General features: G+C 42.9%; 1 protein-coding gene across 2 annotated transcripts in view; it reads left to right on the plus strand.

Annotated features, from left to right (window-relative positions):
- The first annotated feature begins 10,254 nt into the window (after positions 1–10,254).
- Positions 10,255–14,146, plus strand: part of xpnpep1 (X-prolyl aminopeptidase (aminopeptidase P) 1, soluble) — a 98,348-nt gene continuing 94,456 nt past the window's right edge. Inside the window, exon 1 of one of the 2 annotated variants that reach the window (XM_059947007.1) lies at positions 10,255–10,341. The gene's annotated coding sequence lies outside the window, so the exon portion shown is untranslated. The remainder of the gene's footprint in view (positions 10,342–14,146) is intronic. The other variant, XM_059947008.1, reaches the window with a different exon arrangement.

The following is a 14,146-nucleotide window of genomic DNA, read 5'->3' on the forward strand; positions in this document are numbered from 1 at the left end:
CTCCCAGTGGCCACACATTTTAATTCCATGTCCCATTCCCATTCTCATATGTCTATCCATGGCCTCCTCTACTGTCAAGATGAATCCAAACTCAGGTTGGAGGAGCAACACCTTATATTCCGTCTGGGTAGCCTCCAACCTGATGACATGAACATTGATTTCTCTAACTTCTGTTAATGCCCCTCCTCCCCTTCTTACCCCATCCCTTATTTATTTATTTATTGATTCATTCATTCATTCCCTCCCTCCCTTATTTTTTCTTTCTTCCTTTTTTTTCTCTCTCTCTGCCTGTTCTCCATCTCCCTCTGGTGCTCCCTTCCCCCTTTCTTTCTCCTAAGGCCTCCTGTCCCATGATCCTTTCCCTTCTCCAGCTCTGTGTCCCTTTTGCCAATCACCTTTCCACCTTTTTTTTTTAGCTTCAACCCTCCCCCTCCTGTCTTCTCCTATCATTTTGGATTTCTCCCTTCCCCTCCTACTTTCAAATCTCTTACTATCTTTTGTTTCAGTCAGTCCTGACGAAGGGTCTCGGCCCGAAACGTCGACTGTACTTCTTCCTATAGATGCTGCCTGGCCTGCTGTGTTCCACCAGCATTTTGTGTGTGTTGCTTGAATTTCCAGCATCTGCAGATTTCCTTGTGTTTGCATTTTCGTCACTGCACCAAGCCCATCCATCTCACTGAGAGGAGAAAAAACAATGAAGTAGTGAATCATTGGAATCTCTACACTCTAAGATTTTTGATGAAAATTGTTTTCACTGTAATTAAATAAAAAATAATTTTATTTGTAGCTTTAAATAGATTTGAATATTTTTGTAATTATTTGTCACTGCTTTGAATTTGCAGTTTTTATTTTCCTTCACCGTGCATCATAAACCATCGTTTTATGTTAAGGCCTGAAAGAGAGTAAGAAACACTGGGTATGTGGTCTGGGAGTCAAGGGGATGGTAACCCAAAAACTTTGGGAACCACCTGTGTAGAGCTTTGTGCTCTCTATCATATTGGCAGAGGCACAGAGGAAGATGGTGTTTAGTTACACATGTTTGACACTGGGAAAAGGTCAGGAATGCTAATGAAAATATCCTGTCCAATTCTGTGATTGCCCTGTTTTTACCTAGCAATGACTATTCTGGGCAGAATGGATAGTTTTGTGTCTTAAAAAAAACCCAGTGTGACACAGTCAAATAGCTAGGCTATTAATTTCAAAGCAAAGTCTGCCCTCTCGAGGCAAACAGTGAAAAGTTCAGAAAACGATTTCCTGCATTGAAGATTTATACAGACCCAATAATTTTTTACAGTATCTATATATATATAGATATATATGATCTATATATGAAGTTTAGACATAAAAATCCAGGGACTTCAAGAAAAATATCTCCTCTTATGACTGTAAGAGGCCTGGAGACCATTTTCTTGTATTGTGCTCACTTCCATGAATTTCTATTTCTTTCTAGCACTCAACAAGATGGCCTTAACAAAAGTTTACAAGAAGTTGTGAACTATGACTTGTTTCTCACTGCAGTCTCAGGGCGTTTGGTCTGTTAATGTTTCACTTAAAAGACATAGTCATTATTGGCAAGACTATTGCCATACTTAACTGCCCTTTGAAAATAATTATGAATCACATTTTTGAACTCTTGTACCATGGTATTCTCTTTACCAGAAGGACTGCAGTTCAAGAAAATGTCTGATCACCAGGTACACTCATGCACCAAAGGTTCTCCCATTTTCTGTCAGTTACAGAGGTCCAGAAATTAGACCTAGAGAAGGAATTGGTATATGTTTCCTGGTTAGGATAATACTCAACTGGTACCCTATTGAATGATGACACTTCCATATGCTAGGTCATGGGTTTGGGAGACGCTGTCGGGAGCAGTGAGTGAGCAAGAGAGCGTCACACTCAGACACCTTCCTCCAGCAGCAGTGAGCAGGAGGCTGGTAGACGGCACTGAACGTTCTCTTGCCTTCCATGCTTGCCTCAATGTTTCAACCTTCCACACAAGATTGGCAAGAGATAGAGCTGATCATGGGTTCACACCCTGTCTCTAAATTTATTGTATCTTCTATTTTTATTTCAGATTTCCAACATCTGCAATTTTTTTGTGATTTTGTTCATAAAGAGAATAATCAATCACCCCCCTGCAGACACAAGAGGCTATAGATGCTTGAATCTGGAGCAACAAACAATCTGCTGGAGGAACTCAGCGGGTTGAGCAGCATTCACGGGAGGAAGGGAATTGTTGACATTTCGGGTGCTCTTGCAGAGTTTGTTACTCCATTACAGACCATCAATAAACAATACTGAGCACCAAACTGCTCTGTTTATTGCTAGGATCACTTAGATCCACAGCCAATCCTTGATCAGGCTCCAACTTAAGCGATATTTAGCTTAATTTTGGGAAAAGGTGGAAATATTTGGTGCGTATACTTGCAGAGGATAATAGCATAGAAGGTGGTTATGGAGCACGCCATGTCCATACATGCTCATCGCTTTTTCTCAACTCTGATGAAGTGTCTTCAACCTGAAAAATTTTCTCTATTTCTCTTTCAATGAGTGTCACTCAGCACCAATCCCATCCTCATCGACTCACTGAGTGCTCACAGCATTTTCTACATCTATATCTGTAATGTGTCCAGGTCAACCTTGTTTCCCAGCTTTTGTCCTTACTTCTGCAGGTCTTCAAGTGTTCTTTGCCCCCTCCACTCCTCCCTACCCTTTCTAGGATTTTTTTCCAGATCCCACAACTCTCCTCAACTTCCTTCTAATTGCTCTGTCATCTAAGTTGAATCTGTGTTCCCCAGTGACTGACCTCTCTGCTGGGGGAAATACGTACTTTCCATTCACTCTGTCTTGACATCTCATAATTCTGCGCATTTCAATCTCCCCCTCATTCCCTTTCTTCTAAAGTAAGAAAGGTCATTCTTATAATTATAAAAGTCTAATTCTGGAAACATTCAGTTAAATCATTCCCTTTCTCTCAGTAGTCCTGTTACATCTTGTCCCTGGAGAGAAATCAAAAGGGTGAATGAAATTTGTCATATGTAAACACTACAGAATTTAGAGTTCTTTAGTACTAATCAGAGGCATTTGGGTTGGAAATAGCAGTTGTGCACAAGATGTTAAACAGCTGAGTTGTGTCTCATCTGACAACAAATTCAATTTGTGTCTGGTTGTGAGCACCTGAGTGTTCTCTGTCATATTGGGCTATCATGCTGAGAGCTGCTGACTTCAGCCAGGTCTATGAGTTTATTATACTCTGTAGTCCATCACAGTCTGGCAGATCATAGCTAGATTCCAGCTGTTGAGGTCTCTTGTCACTGTGTGAATGAATACAATACAGACTGCAAGGGCCATAGAAATAGATAATTCATGCACAAAAGCTTAAGGTCATACATTGAAGCTTTCAGTGATGTTCCTCTCAACACCCTCTGCACTTTCCTCCTTGAGGTCAGATTTATTCCTTTATGCTTTACAGTTATTCTAACAATACAAGTGGATTAGTATGGGAAAATACAATGTCCCAGCCATTACAAAAACTTGCTTGAAGGACTGGCAGCTCAGTGCTGTAGAGTTTAGACATTTCAGACGTGAGAGCGAGTATTTTATTTTATTTAGAGATAGAACATGGTAACCGACCTTTCTGGCCTAGCAAGCCCACTCCCCAAAATACATACACTAATTAACCCACTAACTTGTTCCCATCTTTGGAATGTGGGAGGAAACTGAAGCACCCAGAGGAAACCCATCTAGTCATGGGGAGAACACATAAACTCCTTGCAGACAGCGGCAGAATTGTACCTGGGGCATTACGCTAGCTGCTACCAATTGTGTAGTTCATTTGTTTAAGAAGGACAAAAAAGACAAACTCAGAAACTATATGCCAATGAAAATTACATCAGCGGTAGGAAAATTACTGGAGTTGACTCTCGTGGACAGGATTTACTCACAATTTGGAAAAGCATGGACTTATTAGGGAAAGTCAGCATAGCCTTGTTTGGGAAGAGAATGTACCAGGGTGTTTCCTGGAATTGTAAGTGTTAACCATAAAGAGAGGTTAGACAAAATGGGATTGTTTTTGTTGGGGCATCAGAGGCTGAGGGGAGACCTGACAGAGGTAAGTAAAATGAGAAATAAAATAAATAAATGGGATAGATTGATAGTTATTTCCCAGGGTGGGAACATTAATTATAAGAGTGCGCAGGTTTAAGATAAATGGGGCTTTGTAGAAGTAGATCAGATAGTAATGTTTATGATGTGTTTAGACCAAGGGTTCCTAACCTGGGGTCCATGGACCCCACAGTTAATAGTAGTGGTCCATGGCATAAAAAAAGTTGGGAGGCATTGGTTTAGAAAGACACATGAACAGGCATGGAATAGAAAGGTACAAACTATGGAATTGGTTAGATTGGCATTTTGGGGAATGCAGATATAAAGGACTGTTCCTGTGCTGTACATCTTTATGAATTTGCCTCCAACAGTATGTGCAAGCCACTAACCACTTGGTGTATAAAACTGCTCTCCTATGTCACTATTGGTTATTTTTGCCAATGACTTTCATTTTTCTCTGATTCTAAACCCTTCAACTTCTGTGTTATCTACTCTGTCCATACCTTTCATTGTGTGGGATCCTTCTTCAGCTGAACAATGAGTTTTAGAAAGCAAAATCAGAGGTGGGATGAAAAATGCTGGAAGGATTTAATACGTTTGGCAGCATCTATGAACTGAGAAACAGAGAAAGAGATATTGAGTCAAGTAGCACATAAACCAGCCTGTTAGTAAATACCCCCTTACACCCTCATCCCATTTTACCCTCCACAACATACTCATCAACAATGCCCAGTTTACAGTGGCTAATTGAACTACCAACCCCAAAAATAAAAGACAATGCTGGAAATAATTGGGAGATTAGAAGGATTTATTTATGTATTATTTTGTAACTTATATTATTGTTTATGTCTTGCACTGCAAACAACAAATTTGACAATAAAAGCTGATGACAGTAAACTTGATTCTGATTCTGATCTGTGGACAGAGAAAAAAGATGTAATGAACATTATTCAGTTCAACTAAACTCAAGTTTAATTGTCATTCAACCATATAGGAATACTCAAGAATACAGTCAAACGAGACAGCATTACTCTGGGGTCAAGGTGCAAAATGCAGTATCAACAGTCACACACAGCACAAACTACACACAAGATAGCAAGCACAAATGGCATCACAATCACCCACTAAAAGATATAAAACTCATGCCAACAATCTACAGTCGACCATGACAGAGTTTGCTCCCCACTGAATGAACACCAGGAAGAGGGGCAGCACTGATCCAGTCCAGACGCTACAGCACACCGCCCCTGGTGGAATGCACCAGCTCTGAAGCCTCTCCAAGGTAACACCACGGCTTGAGGCTCAATCCCCACACGTAGAAGACAAGAAGCACATACAGAATATCAGCAAACTACAACCACACAAAATATACATGTATACAGACCAGACCCTTCGGCCCATTGAACTCTTCAGTCGACTCCAATGGAGCTTATCTTCTGCTGAGTGAACACTGATTCCAGCCTGGATGTTGCTCCACATTGCCCTTGGAGGAGCACACTAGCTTTGACACCTCTGTGCTGGCACAGGGGCAGGGGCACCATATCTTGAGGCCCAGTCCTTGTTACCACCGAAGCCACACAGCTCTCCCGCCACCCATCCCTGCTCTTAGCCAATAAATCAGTGAATCAAACTTGTGGCATACCAGATTAACAATGTCCAAAATGGAGATTCCATGGACGAGAACAAAATTCTCAGATGGTATTATGCCAGGGTCAGGACATTTTGGATCAATTCCTCAGCAATCTTAGCTTTGACCAACAACCAATCTACATTTGGGATTGATTAGCAAAAGCAAATGAAAGGAAGGCGGAGATGAGTGCAGCGGCCATAATCGCAGCAGCCGTTGGTTTAGTGACCAGTCAGAGTGGTGATCTTGACGCTTTAGCTCTTCAAGGCTTCAGTCACAGAAAATTTTTCTTCTTCCCTTCTTTGTATCTGCTCAGCTAGGGACAGTTGACATGCCAGGTAGGATAGTGGATTGCTCCTCCTGTGTGATGTGGGAAGGCAGAGAGGACTCCAGTGTCCTTGACGACTACACCTGCAAGAAGTGCATCCACCTGCAGCTTCTAACAATCTGCTTAAAGGAGTTGGAACTGGATGAACTCCGGATCATTTGGGAGGCTGAAGGGGACGATAGACAGGATATATAGAGAGGTAGATACACCCAAGGTACAGGACACAGGCAAACGGGTGACAGTCAGGAAGAGGAAAGGGGTTAAGGAGCTAGTGCAGGGTACCTCTGTGGACATCCCCCTCAGCAACAGGTATATCACTTTGAATACTGTTGAGCAGTTGACCTAACAGAGGAAAGTCACAGTGGTCGGGTCTCTGGCATTGAGTCCGGCTCTGTGACTCAAAGGAGAAGGGGATGAAAAGGCATGTTGTGGTGATAGAGGATTAGTTAGTTAGAGGAATGGACAGGAGGTTCCGTGGGTGAGAACGAGATTCCAAGATGGTGTGTTGCCTCCTGGGTCCCAGGACATTTCAACATTCTTAAATGGGAGGGTGTACAGCCAGAGGTCATGATCCATGTAGATACCAATAACATGGGTAGGAGGAGTGGAGAGGTTTTATATAGGGAATTCAAGGAGTTAGGTGCTAAGTTAAAGGGCAGGACCTCCAGGGTTGTGATTGTCACTCATGCCACGTGCTAGTGAAGCCAAAACTAGGAAGATTACACAGTTTAACACATGGCTAAGGCATTAGAAACATAGAAAACATACAGCACAATACAGGCCCTATGGCCCACAAAGCTGTGCCGAACATGTCCCCATCTTAGAACTACCTAGGCTTTACCCATAGCCCTCTATTTTACTAAGCTCCATGTAGCCATCCAAAAGTCTTTTAAAAAACCTTATCATTTCCGCCTCCACCACCACCACTGGCAGCCCATTCCACGCACTCACCACTCTGCGTAAAAAGCTTGAGTTGAAGTAGGAGGAAGGACATAAGATTTTTGGGTTATTGGGCTCTCTTCCAGAGTAGGTGGGGCCTGTACGGAAAGGACAGATTACACCCGAACTGGAGGGGGACTAATATCCTAGCGGGAAAGTTTTTTAAAGCTGCACGGTGGGGTTTAAACTAGAATTGTTGGGGGATAGGAACGAGATTTGCAGATTGTGGAGGCAGGAGTTGGTAAGAACCCAAAGTTAGGAATCAAAAGGTTGAGCATGGTGTCCTGAACTGTGTATGTTTTAATGCAAGAAGTGTCATAGGAAAGGGGGATGATAGTGCTGAAGGTGAGGGAGCTGGTTTACAAACAAGAGACAATATCCAGTGAGGAAAGGCTGTTGATAGGGTAAAATTGCATCGACAGGATGAGTTGCAAGGTAAAATGCAGACAAAATCAAAAAGGGTAAATACAGAAATGAAGGTGTTATATTTGAATGAGAAGAATCATGGCGAAAAGAAGATTGTAGCTGGGAGCTTAATGCCCAAGGATATACATAGTATCGAAAAGACAGGCAGGAAGGCAAAATGGGCAGCATTGCTCTATTGGTAAAAAAATCAAATCAAATCATTAGAAACAGGTGACAAATAGTCAGAAGGTGTTGAATCATTGTGGAAAGAGCTAAGGAACTAGAAGGGTGAAAAGATCCTGATGGGAGTTGTACACAGACCCTCAAATAATCCCAAGGATGTGGTCTACAAATTTCACTGGGAGATAGAAAATGTATGCCAAAAGGGCAATGTTGCAATAGTCATGGGGGGTTTCAATATGCAGGTAGATTGGGAAAATCATGTTGGTGCTCGATTCCAAGTGGGGGAATTTCTAGAATGCCTATGAGATGGCTTTTTAGGGCAGCTTGAGACTGAGCCCACTAGGGATTCAGCTATTCTGGATTAGGTGTTGTGCTTAAGATAAAAGAACCTTTAGTGATTATAATATGATTGAATTCACCCTGAAATTTGCGAAGGAGAAGCTAAAGTCAGATGTATCAAAATTACAGTAGAGTCAAGGGAATTACAGTGGCATGAGAGAGGAGTTGACCAGAATTAATCGGAAAAGAACACTGGTAGGGATGATGGCAGAACAGCAATGGCTGGAATTTCTGGAAGCAATTCAGGAAGGACAGGATATCTTCATCCTTAAGAGGAATAAGTATTCTAAAGACAAGATGACACAACCATGGTTAACAAGAGAAGTCCAAGCCAACATAAAAGCCATAGAAAGGGCATATAATAGAGAAGAAATTAGTGTGAAGTTAGAGAATTGGGAGGCTTTTAAAAACCAAAGGAAGGAAACTAAAAAAGTCATCAAGAAGGTAAAAATGGAATACAAATATAAGCTAGCCAAAAGTATTAAAGAGGAAACCAAAGGTTTCTTCTGATAAATGAAGTGTAAAAGTGAGGCGAGAGTGGGTATTGGATTGCTGGAAAACGATACTGGAGAGTTAGTAATGGGGGACAAAGAAAAGGTGGATGAACTGAATAAGTATTTTGCACCATTCTTCACCGTGGAAGACACTAGCAGTATGGTGGAAGCTCCAGGTTTCAGGGGTCATGAAGTGTGTGAAGTTACCATAACCAAAGGGAAGGCTCTAGGGAAACTGAAGTCTGAAGGAAGATAAGTTACCTGGACTAGATAGTGCACACCCCAGGGTTCTGAAAGTGGTGGCTAAAGAGATTGTGGAGGCATTAGAAATGATCTTTCAAGGACCACTGGATTATGGAATGGTTCTGGAAGACTAGAAAATTGCAAATGTCATTCCACTCTTCAAGAAGGGAGAGTGGCAGAAGAAACTATAGGCCAGTTAGTCTGACCTCAGTGGTTGGGAAGGTATTGGAGTTGATAGTTAAGGATGAGATCCGAGTACGGGAGGTACATGATAAAATAGGCCATAGTCACCATAGTTTCCTTAAGGGAAAATCTTGCCGAACAAATCTGTTCAAATTCTTTGAAGAAATAACAAGCAGCATAGACAAAAATGAATTGGTTGATGTTGTGTACTTGGATTTTCAGAAGGCTTTTGATAAGGTGCCACATATGAGGCTGCTACAAGCCCATGATATTATAGGAAAGATTCTAGCATGGATAAAGCAGTAGCTGATAGGCGGGAGTCAAAGAGTGGAAATAAAGGGAGCTTTTTCTGGTTGTCTGCTAGTAACTAGTGATGTTCCTCAGGGATCTGTGTCAATGATTTTGATGATGGAATTGATGGCTTTGCAGATGATATGAAGATAGGTGGAATGACAGGTAGTTTTGCAGCAGTAGACAGGTGATGGAAGGACTTAGATTGATTAGGAGAATGAGCAAAGAATGACAAGCTATCTTCAAACTTTGCAGCTCAAGTCTGGGCCATCAACAGTGATTCAGAATGATACAGCGCTGATTTAAGTTTTCCACCTTATTCTTAAGACTCAGAATTATTGTGTGGTGGTGCCTTACGACCTCTGCAACCAGTCAGAAAGCATCACACTGGCTATCCTTTCCCCTGGTAAAACCCAACGATTTAAGTACGGACACAATGTGATGTCCAATTTCAACCGTGGCAAAAACTAACTGATCTGACCAATTTACCAGCATTCTGTAAACCATCAATAGATTATAAAGCCCTCAAGTGTTGTCATTTTAACTAGGACTTGGCATCTCTCTTCTGGGGCATCCTCTCTTTTAAATAAACTTTTCAAGAAATGCATTTGCAGCCCTAAAACAGCCAGTTCCTGTTACTCACAGCGTCAAATGTAATGTTGAAGCAGGTTCACAGGTTAGGCGAGCAAGATAGAAAACACTGATTGCGACTGACTGAACCTACATAAACTTCTGTCACCTACCCTCTCTTATTCCTTAATAGCCAGTTAGCTATCACACACTCTCCCATTGGGGCTTCTATGTACTCATTAAGGCAACTTTCTAAAACCAGTTACAACCTCTATTCCATCTAGTCATTTGACAGTATGGAAGTCCCAATCAATACATGTTAAGCTACAATCAAGAAACCTTTGTTTCTTGCAAGTCTGCCATCTCTCTACAGGTTTGTTCCTCTCAATGCCACCTACTGTTGGGTGGTCTATACAGGCTATATTTCAGAGAGAATGCTGTAGAAATATATAAGAAATGGAAAGATGCAGAAGACGCACCCGACAGCAACAAGCAGTGGTTTGCGGCAATACGCATGCGTCAGTGAACGCCGCTCCCCCGGCGTCGGTGGGACCGGCGCGCATGCGCGGCGTGAAGACCGCCCGGTGACGAATGGCGGCCCCCAGCCGGTGAGGAGATTGCAAAACCGGTGTGAGGTGAGGTGTCAGGGCGGAATTAGAGGCGAGGGTGAGGGCCAGGGGCAGAGCGTAGAAGGTCAGGGGATTTGTAATGGACAGAGGAGGGGAGATTGAAGTTGGGGTGAGTTGCTTGAATAGGGTTAAGGCGTGTCGAGTGCCAGACGGGTTCGTATGCATGGGCCACAGTGGGGTTGAACGTGAGGTGCCGGACTTTGTGGGTCAGAGGAGATGGAACTAGGTCAGTTTGAGCTAGGTGTGCCGTGCCATGCCTAGCTATGGGAGAGGGTCACATTACAGCCATGTTTCTGCGGGTGTCACAGTTGGGTATAAATGCCGAGGCTTTGCATTCAAGGGGCTTCTGAAAGAGGATGTTAAACAGAGTAATTGGGTAAGTGCAATAAAGTTTATCCCTAAAAACTAATGTGCTGATTTGGGCAGGAATAGAAAGATAGAAGAGATGAATGTGTGGCTGATAACTTACTCCAGGAAGTAGGATTTCAGCTTCTTGGGGACCATTGAAATCTCTTCTTGGGTATGAGTTGCCTCTACAAAAGGGACATGTTGCATCTTAGTTGGAGAATAATCAATAACTTGGCTGAGACATTTGCTTGTGTTACTCAAATGATTCAAAGTACATTTATTATCAAAGTATGTGCAAATTATACAGCCTTTGAGATTTATCTGCTTACGGGCAGCCACAAAGCAAGAAACCCAAAAGAACCCAATTAAAAGAAAGACCAACACCCAATGTGCTGAGAAAGAGGAAAAAAACACAATCTCGCATACAATATAAGCAAGCCACAGCATTCCAAACCAAGTTAAACCTATAAATCCAGAGCAGCCTCGGCAGGCCCATAGCCTTGGTCCCATTACATTACAGAATGGGACACATTGACCTGAAGCTCGCATTCACTAAGCATGTAACAGCTGGAGCAGTCTCACAGCCTCTGCATCACAGAGATAGAGTAAACTCCATGGAAGAGCAAGCAGAATCGGCCTGACCATCACCTCTAATCCGGACACACTGCCTTTTCAGTCTATCTGAGCAGGTGTTTAAATTGTATTCACTGGGTTATGTCCTGCTCTGGGGTTCGACCCCTCCGGCCAGCCCAAGGATGTTCTTGACCTTTCCAAATCAGCTTGGCGCTTGGATCGATCCAACCTTGCTCCTGGTTTAGGTGGGCGAGCTCCAAAACTCCTCCAAATCCTCTCCGATTCACTCATTTCAACTACGACTTCATCTTGATCTTCCTTCTCCTTGAACATGCCACACTCCAACTTTGCATCACATCTGCATGGCTTGACCCTCGAGTCAGCCTCCCCCTCGCATGCCTCTTCATTGTTTGTGGGGCAAGTTTACCACAGAAAAAAGTGTTATTAATAAAGTATTCAATCATATTTTTTGCCTTTTGAACAACCAGTAAGCTGTTGCCCAACTTCAATGGATCCATCTTAAACCAAAAGGAGGGTTTAACCTAATTTGACGGGGGTGGGAGACAATGGACCAGTCGAGAGATTGAGAAGAAGGTATACGTCCTGCCCAATATGTCTGTAAGGAAGGACTGGCAGGATCAAGATAGTAGACACAATGAGATGAATGGGTTCAAACTGTGTTTAATTTAATTCTAGGAGTATTAGGGGTAAGAGTGATGAACTTAGAGCATGGAATGATGATGATGTGACCATTACAGAGACTTGATCAAGAAAAAGACTGGACTATATCAGAAGCATATTTATTATCACTAGCATTAGATATGAATTTTGTTTTGTGGCAGCAGTAAAGTATAAAATATAAAAATTAAGGTAAATTATAAAACATAAACAGTCCAAAAGAGGAATAGCGAGGTTGTATTCATGGATCGTTCAGAATCTGAAAGTGAAGGGGAAAAAGCTGTTCTTAAGCCAGTATGGGTCTCCTGAAGGCAGTAATGAATAAAGAACACGTCCTGAATGATGAGGATCCTTATTGATGGATACCAGCTTTGGAAGATATCCTTCATCCGTCATCGGACTCATCCAGAACAGTGATGGGTCTGCATATCGACAGCAGGTGGACCAACTGGCGCTCTGGTGCAGTCGGAAAAATCTGGAGCTGAACATGCTCAAGACAAAGGAGATGATAGTGGATTTCAGGAGACATCCCCCCCGTTATGTCCCCCCTCACAGTCCTTGGCAGCCCTGTGTCCACCGTGGAGAACTTCAGGTTCCCGGGAACCACCATCTCTCAGGATCTGTAGTGGGAGCAGAACATCAGCTCCATCCTGAAGAAGGCCCAGCAGCGGATATACTTCCTGTGGCTCTTGAGGAAATATGGTCTGCCTCAGGAATTGCTGCTGCAGTTCTATACTGCAGTCATTGAGTCTGTCCTGTGCACCTCCATCACTGTGTGGTTTGGAGCTGCCACCAAGCAGGATAGAACCAGACTACAGCGCACAGTAAGGACTGCCGAGCGCATCATTGGAGCCTCCCTGCCCTCTATTGTGGACCTGTACTCTTCCAGGTTGAAGAAGAGGGCGGGGAACATCATAAAGGACTCCTTCCATCCTGCGCACGGACTGTTTGAACTGCTTCCGTCTTGTATGCTCTTCAGATCCCTCCAGACTAAGACTAATAGGCACTGGAGAAGTTTTTTCCCTACTGCGGTCACTTTGCTGAACAGTTAACTGACGGTTAACTGTCGGCTAACTATTACTTGGATTGCACTACTTGTATGTATAATCTATATTTTCATTTATATTTATCATTATTATTGTTATGAGCAGAGAGACAACATCTGCCGGAAGTAAATTCCTTGTATGTGCACAGGTACTTGGCGATTAAAGTCTGATTCTGATTCATGGTGGGGATGGTTGTACCCATGATGTAGTTGGCTGACTCTACAATCCTGTGCATTGGAGCCTTCATATCTGGCAGTGATGCAACTTGTCAGAATGCTCTCTAACGTACATCTGGAAGAAATTTGCTAGAGTCTTTGAAGTATCAAATCTCATCAAACTACTAACCAAGTATAGTTGCTGGCTTCTTAATTGTTTCAGTATGTTGGGCCTCGAATAGATCCTCTGAGATGTGGTGATAGGGGATTCGTTAGTTAGGTGAATAGAAAGCAGGTTCTGAGGATGAGAAGGAGATTCCCGGTTGGTATGTTGCCTCCTGGGTGCCAGAATCTGGGACAACTTGGATTATTTCCTCAGAATTCTGATGTAAGAGGATGAGCAGCCAGAATTTGTGGTCCATTTAGGAACCAGTGACATGGTAGGAGGAGTGATGAGGTTCTGCAAAGTAGTTTAGGGAATTAGGTGCTAAGTTAAAGGACAGAACTTCCAGGGTTTAGATGTCAGGATCGCTACCCAGGCCACGTGCTAGTGAGGCCAGAAATAGGAAGACCATACAGTTTAACACGTCTGAGAGTTAATGTAGGAGGAAGAGCATCAGATTTTTGGATCATCGGGTTCTCTTCTAGGGAAGGTGGGACTTGTACAGAAGTGATGGTTTGCACCTTGGTGGGGGAGATTGATATCCCAGCAGGAAGATTTGTTAATGCACAGGAGGGATGGATGGGGTTAAACTATAGTTGATGGGAACCATAGTGCCATAGTGGTTAGAGTGTGGAGAAAGATGTTAAGTCCTCAGACAAAGTCAGGTATCAAAAGGTTGAACATGGTGTGACTAATGTCCTGAGCTGTGTATATCTCAATGAAAGAAGTAGGAAAGGCAGATGAGCTTAGGGCATGAATCAACACATGGAATTATAATATTGTAGCCATTAGTGAGACGGTTGCAAGAGGGGCAGGACTGGCAGCTCAGTATTCTGGATTCTTTTGTT

The sequence above is a fragment of the Hypanus sabinus genome, chromosome 22 (assembly GCF_030144855.1).
Source record: "Hypanus sabinus isolate sHypSab1 chromosome 22, sHypSab1.hap1, whole genome shotgun sequence".
NCBI lineage: Eukaryota > Metazoa > Chordata > Chondrichthyes > Myliobatiformes > Dasyatidae > Hypanus > Hypanus sabinus.